We start from the raw sequence: 8208 nt of genomic DNA on the forward strand, positions 1-8208 counted from the left end.
GACGTATTCACATTGCACACTCGGAGCTAACTCTGTGTTGTCAGAACCAATCAGAGGGCCCGTCTCCTAGCATCCTTCTGTGGCACATCTAAAGTTGTGCTGATATAAGCTGAGAGTTACACAACAGCTGATGTTCTCAGGCCCAGCAGCTACAGTCGTTCATTCGTAATCCTTTGGCTTCGCGGATGCTGAACGTGGACTTTGTTAAAGGATTAAGGTCGTCTGGCCTCGTACGGTCGGGCCGCTTCTGTTTTCCTAGCCCGACTCTGCTCCACACGTCCTTGGTGTTTGTGGTCTTTCTGCTGTGAAATGCAGCCCCTCCCCGACGTCTCCCTGTGCCGATGTGCTTCAGTGACTCGTCTTCTGCTCGTCCTCTGCTTTACAGACTGTTCAGCTCGGCTTTGTGTGAACTTTGAACTAACTTACTAATTTAACCACCCAGCAAGTTTGTTTCATTGTTCATCCACCTTTCCACTGTCTGCTTCTTATCCAGTGTTGGGCTGCAGGAGCAGTCGTCTAAACAGGAGACCAGGACCTCCCTCTCCACCTCCTCCAGGTCATCTGGGGAGACGCCAACGTGTCTTTCAGCTGACTTGGGAATCAGTGCATCCTCGACTTTTATTTTCACTTATTTTGAACCAGCTGTCCTAATCATCCCCGCACCGTCCTGATGATATCCACCTAAAAATGAGCCGCTTTGGTTTGAAGTGTAGTTCTGCAGAGCTGTCGCGCTTATACTCTCACAGCTGTTTTAGTCTCCAGTTCATTAGTGAAACATTACGTTTCCAGCTGTGTTGGTCAGTCTTCTGAGAGCTGCTGGCATCTATAACGACTGGCTGCTCGTCGAGTTCGTTCTGATCAAGTTACCACTCAAATACATTTATGAAATCAATAGTTCTTAGAGAAATATCCATATTTACTGTGTTTCCAGTTATAAAGTTACAGGAGAGCCAGTGGGTGACACAAACCAGAGCTCTGGCAGCTGTGGAGACATGGCAGGTATACCTGCATATTTCATCCCATTTCTGGCTCCGCTAATCGCATCTCTTCCTGCTTTGACAAGCAAGATGGAGTCTTCCATGTTTCCAGTGAATGTGACTCCTATCCTGCTTTCAGTCAGTGTAAACACAGGACTGTGTCTCCCGCCTCCGTCGAGCCTGCACTTCCTGCTGCTGCTGTGGGCTTCTTGTGACATAGACCAGCGTCGATGCTCTGCAGCACGGGGCACTCGCTCCAGGCCAGATAGCTGCCTGCTGGACCTCACACTGGCTGTGTCACTGTCCATGCTTCCTTCTTTGTCTTTTATTAGGTACAAGCACTACTTTTGTAATTCTGACCCTTTGAAAAACTGATACAGAGTCTTTGTTTATCAATAAAACGGCCCTTTGGTGTCATTTTCCTAAAACGTTCCAGCCGTCACTTTCATCTAAAGTCACTTAGCCATAGCTACAAGAGAAAAGGGGGTAACAGTTACAGAGGACGGGAGGCCTGCATTAAGAGATTTTAGGTAGTGAACAAATTTGGAGTATTATTGGCAAAAATGCAACATTACATTAAAATGACTCATTTATAATACAGCCCATCTCAGAGTGTCACTCATATACGAGTGCTGTGAAATGTTAGCTTTGTGTAGCAAATACTTCTCAAGATATGTTTAAATGTTCTGTTGACTCGCTTTCAGTGCTTTGAGATCCATATTTGAACACGACTGTGGTAAAAACTGCTGAAGACAAAGGCCTGAGTCAGTCATGACCTGTAGTCTGGGACGGCACAACGTGTGAGTGTTTGAACGCACAATATAACAAACTTTAGGTTGGAACACAGATTTGATTGACAATAATTTTATGTGACAATGATGCAACAAGTGACAAAGATATTAGCAGACGCACTCATTTCAATCCAAACTCTTCCAGATCGTAGAATAACGGAGTTGAATGGTTTTTGTTTCTGAAACCTGCTTCGTTCTGTTTCTGAAGCGTTCAGATGCTGTGGTTCACAACTGCTCGACTTCACAGAGATGTTTTTGTTCTTTTCAGTTTGAGTTGGTATAGTTTTAAATAATGTAACTCGATCTGTTAAACAGTTTATCTGTTCAGACGTGGGTGTTGTTTTTTTATCTATTTAGGATCTTGTTTTTGGGTGTTTTTTTTTTAACTCACAAACATATATATGTATAAATATGTGAAGTAGGAAAGATGGAAGAGTTCTTGTACATCAGGTCAGCTCAGGCTGCTGATCGTAGGGACTGAATTGTCTCTTTAAAATTCTCTCAACGTACTGACTTCTTGAAACACTTGCAGTTTGTCCGTCCTTCTGCTGAAACCTTCACTTCTTGCTCTTATTTGTGAAATTTACTGTAATGGTAAATGTAAGGTCAAAGCATGAAATGAAGTCCAGCTGGTGATTCTGAGGGTTTGCCTTTAGGTGTTGTTCTACGCACAGACGCACACGACGGCACGGTTCATCTTCCTGCCATCAGTGTGTCGACACGTCACCATGAAATAACTGCAGCGGAAGAGTCCTTAAAAATACTGAGCATGAGGACAGAAGATGAGAAAACGTCTTTGTTCTGAAGCATAAACGTTTTTCTATGAAGTATGAAACGTGACACTTCCTGTTGCCTCCATGATTGAAGACGATGCAGAAACTTGCAGCTCGTGAAACACTGCAACACACACAGACACACACACACACACACAGACACACACAGAGACACAGAGACACACAGAGACACACACACAGAGACAGACACACACACAGACACAGAGACACACACACACAGACACACACAGAGACACAGAGACACACAGAGACACACACACAGAGACAGACACACACACAGACACAGAGACACACACACACAGACACACACAGAGACACAGAGACACACAGAGACACACACACAGAGACAGACACACACACAGACACAGAGACACACAGACACACACACACAGAGACACAGAGACACACAGACACACACACACAGAGACAGACACACACACACACACACACAGAGACACACACAGACACAGAGACACACACACAGAGACACAGACACAGACACACACAGAGACAGACACACACACACACACAGAGACACAGAGACAGACACACACACAGACACAGAGACACAGACACACACAGAGACAGACACACACACACACACACAGAGACACACACAGACACAGAGACACACACACAGAGACACAGACACAGACACAGAGACACACAGACACACACACACAGAGACACAGACACACACAGAGACAGACACACACACACAGAGACACACACACACAGAGACACAGACACAGAGACACACACACACACAGAGACAGACACACACACACACAGAGACACACAGACACAGAGACACACACAGACAGAGACACACACAGACACAGAGACACACACACAGAGACACACACACGGAGACACAGAGACAGACACACACACACAGAGACACAGACACACACACACACAGACACAGAGACAGACACACACACACAGAGACACACAGACACAGAGACAGACACACACACACAGAGACACAGAGACACACAGACACAGAGACAGACACACACACACAGACACACACACACGGAGACACAGAGACACACACACACAGACACACACAGAGACACACACACAGAGACACAGACACACACACACAGACACACAGACACAGAGACACACAGACACACACACACAGAGACACACACACACAGAGACAGACACACACACACAGACACACACACACAGACACACACACACGGAGACACAGAGACACACAGAGACACACACACAGAGACACACACACAGAGACACAGACACACAGAGACAGACACACACACAGAGACACACACACACAGACACACACACACAGAGACAGACACACACACACAGACACACACACACAGACACACACACACGGAGACACAGAGACACACAGAGACACACACACAGAGACACACACACAGAGACACACACACACAGAGACAGACACACAGACACACACACACAGACACACACACACAGAGACACACACACACAGAGACAGACACACACACACACACAGAGACACACACACACAGAGACACACACACAGACACACACACAGACACAGAGACACACACACACACACAGAGACACACAGAGACACACAGACAGACACACACACAGACACAGAGACACACACAGACACACACAGACACACACACAGAGACACACACACACACACAGACACACACAGACAGACACACAGACACAGAGACACACACACAGACACAGAGACACACACAGAGACACAGACACACACACAGACACACACAGACACACACACAGACACACACACACACACACAGAGACACACAGAGACACACAGACACACACAGACACACACACAGAGACACACAGACACAGAGACACAGACACACACACAGAGACACACACACAGACACACACACAGAGACACACAGACACAGAGACACAGACACACACACAGACACACACACAGAGACACACAGACACAGAGACACAGACACACACACAGAGACAGTCGTCTAACCTTTGAAGAGTTATTCAGTTCATCCCCCACTGTGTGTGTCTGTGTGTGTGTGTGTCTGTGTGTGTGTGTCTGTGTGTCTCTGTGTGTGTGTGTCTGTGTGCGTGTGTGTCTGTGTGTGTGTGTCTGTGTGTGTGTGTGTCTGTGTGCGTGTGTCTGTGTGTGTGTCTCTGTGTCTGTGTGTCTCTGTGTGTGTGTCTGTGTGTGTGTGTCTGTGTGTCTCTGTGTGTGTCTGTGTGTCTCTGTGTGTGTGTGCGGCCCGTTTTTAAACATTACCTTATTAAGACAAAAGGACGAGGCAGAAAGTCTGCGTTTGTCTTCTTCTCTCAGCTCTCGAAGGATCCACAGAAACCTGTGCCGTGTGCAGTTTGGATATTTCTACACTGAATATCAATAATTATTAATTACTAATCAGACCACAGTGACTTTATGTGCTGCTCCGGCCCACACACACACTGTGCTCGAGGTTCAGACATTTTTGTGGAGAAACGTTTGAATTGGTTTGTGAGGAGCAGCTGTTTGTTTAGGAGATGGTGACTTTTTAAGAACCTCAGACTTTACAGTTACAGAATAAATACAGTTTGATCCACACATATCTGGACCATGTGATGTGGTCTGCTTCAGATTACTGCTTCAGCCTGGCAGCTTCCCACCAAAGTGCTTCCTCGTCTTTACCTTACAGGGTAAAGTGCTCGGGAATGACTGGTGTTGTGATTTGGTGCTTTATAAAAATTAAAAAATTGTCAGTTAATTGTCCAAAGATTCCCAAACAGCTGATACGTTTGTAAAACTGCCTGAACTAAAGGTAAAGTACAGTCACTGTGGTTGTAGCTGGCTGGGGGAGGTGCTGTTAGTCAGCCTGTCTCGGCCTCCTGAGCTGTAGCAGTGAGGAGATGAACTCCTTCAACACGCCAGGCGTTTAATCTCACTTCACTTTCTTTCTTCCTGCTTTTCCTTTTACGCTTCCCAGTTTTCCCGCCTCCCTTTGGCTGCACCTCCCCTTCTCTCTTCCAGTTGCCCTGGTTTCTCAGCTTCCTGCTCCTGTCACAACCCTTTCCCCACTTCCTCTTCCACTCCTTTGTTTCTCCCTCTCTTCTCTGCTATCTTCTGTCTCTCCATCTCCTCAGGTCCTAGCTGAGGATCCTTGGTTCCTCTAATATTATCCAATCAGTAATATCTTAAGGGGGCATTTCCTGGTGTATGGCCCATCCTCTTACAGCCATACAAGGTAACAGTGGAATGTCTCAGCTTCATAAGAGCGAGACGCCGGGAGGAGAGGGCGACCCATTCTGATGAGCAGTTGTGCCACGAGCTCCCACTTAATGTGGAAAAAATCTTAACTTTAGGGAATTTTAAAGGAAGCCAGATACGTTTGTGACCTCATCACCAGCAGCTACCAAACAAGAGACACAACCAAAGTAAAGGGCAGTTAATTACTTTCACCAGGCAACGCTGAGCACCCGGCGAGTGAAGATGAAAAGCAGAGTCCTCTCATCAGCCCAGCGGCGCCGCAGCTCGCCGACCTGCAGCAGAGCGTCAGGTATGATGTTGGCGATGTCTCTCGGGCACTGTGGTCTGGAACGTGTTGATGTCACAGCGATATTTGACTGCCTGTAATCTTGTAACGATGCAACTGAACGTCTTCTGTTACGCTGTTTTAAAAAGTCAGCGATTTTTGCTTTGCAGCCTTTAGGAAGTTATTTGTTACACCAACATTACACTGAGTGTATCTGTATCGTAGCAGGAGGACACAGTAGCCTGCACATTGCTGTTTCTAGATGTGAATGAATGCTCCTCCACTGTTATTAGACACAAGCTGAGGCGATTGTAAGGTCCACCGAGCAGGAACCTCTAACAGGGTGTTTGTATATCATCTGTGTACCAAGGAGCCTGATGGTTCACCGCACCGTTTGCTTTCCCAGGCCGGATGTCTCTAACCTCAATGATGTGATCACTGATTGATTGAAGCTCGTGATCCCCGTGAAAGCGTCGGTGTATAAAGCAGTGTGATGAAAGAAAAGGTCACAGGAACAAAATACTCATGAATGCAAAGCACTTAATTTCTGCTTTTTTCCTCAGGACACTGCTTTGTTGTGGTAAGTGAGAAAAGATGGAAGAGGAGAATATGTGGAAGCAACAGCCTGGGTAAGAGCATTCCCCATATATTCCCAGTTTAGCTGTTAATAAAGTTTATGGAGAAGTGCAAACGAGAACAACACGTTTCATTAAATCCATCTGATAAAGATTCATGCATTTAATGAAGCACTGCTTACTTTCACTCAGTTACCTTGTTCTCTCTCTGAGTGTTGGGCCGTAATACAGGAGAGCTTTCATCTGCGTAATCACACTGACAGCTGCAGACTGACTTTATCCATTGCAGGTTACCAGTTTGGTTTTCTTTGTAAGGCAGGGTCACAGCAGCAGCACGGTGGGCGCGCTGACATCATGAACCCGTGCTGCTGCCGCCCCTGTGAGGTCCGTGACGGACGTGAGAAAGTGTGCAGGCAGAGAGAGAGGGAGGAAATGCTGTATTTATTTCCCAAGGAGTCAAAATTCTTAAGGGTAGTTAGGAGGACATTCACATAACCCCCTGTACACACTCAGACGCTCCCTGTGGGACCAAAGAGCAGCGATTCCCAGGACAATTTTCACATGGAAGGCGAGGGGGTTCGTGGTGGTGGTGTGGGAGTGGGTCTGTGAAGTGGGAAGCCAGAGTCTGTTCACACAGATTTTCGATGCTTCTCTGCGTTTGTTACCCGTTTGCCGCGCAGCAATACATCCCATAATTATCAGACGTTTCGTGAGGCAGCACTTTGTGCTTTTTATACTTTTCGCTCTTCATTCGTCTTCACACAAATGTCACACTTTGAGTCTTTTGATCCTAATGTGTAAAAAGCCGCTCGAGCGGCCGCGTGTTCGCCTCAGGTGTCTGTGGTGCTGACGCTGCGTCGGCTGCTGTAACGTCTTTTCCTGCCTGCACACAAAAGTCAGATGGGGTCATGTAACTCTGCAGAGCCCACACAAACGTTTAGATTAAATACTTGTAGATATTTACAGTGTTTAACGTCCTGCCATGTTTTTAGCTGATATTTGTCCAAAGTGGTTTAGGTGGTTGTTTCTTCTCGTTCAGGTTCCTGTTCTCAGGGTGGGAGGCTGAAGAAACCACGACTCCTTCGTATGTTTGCTTTCCCTGATTCTTCCCTAATTAGAGGCCACACTGTCAGCTGATCAGGACCCAGCTCGCCTCGGTGCTCACATGCACATGACCATTTTTGGTAGTAATGGTGATTTAAGCTTCTTTTATGGCTCCTGCTGCTTTTGCACACTGTGTGACTTTGTTTACCATTTCATTGGCTACACGAGGCTGTCCTGCAGCTTTTATTTGAAAAAAGATGAATTCCACAAACATAGGTGTCACCTGTCAGTGAGAGAGGGGGGGGCACTCGAGTAAGGATGTGACAGATGGGGAGAGGGGCTTCCTGTGTGTGATTTAGGGAGCCAGGGGGAAGAGAAAGAAGACCATATTTGGCAATGTTTGTCTTAGCATAAGACACGGCTCTGACTGTTATCACACTCTGTCTAAACACACACAGATTCCCAGCAGCTAAACGTCACTGATTACAGACGAGCTTTATTAACATGTA

The sequence above is a fragment of the Diplotaxodon limnothrissa genome, linkage group LG2 (assembly GCF_057381915.1).
Source record: "Diplotaxodon limnothrissa isolate DT_005_m linkage group LG2, D_limnothrissa_male_GT1.1, whole genome shotgun sequence".
Classification (NCBI taxonomy): domain Eukaryota; kingdom Metazoa; phylum Chordata; class Actinopteri; order Cichliformes; family Cichlidae; genus Diplotaxodon; species Diplotaxodon limnothrissa.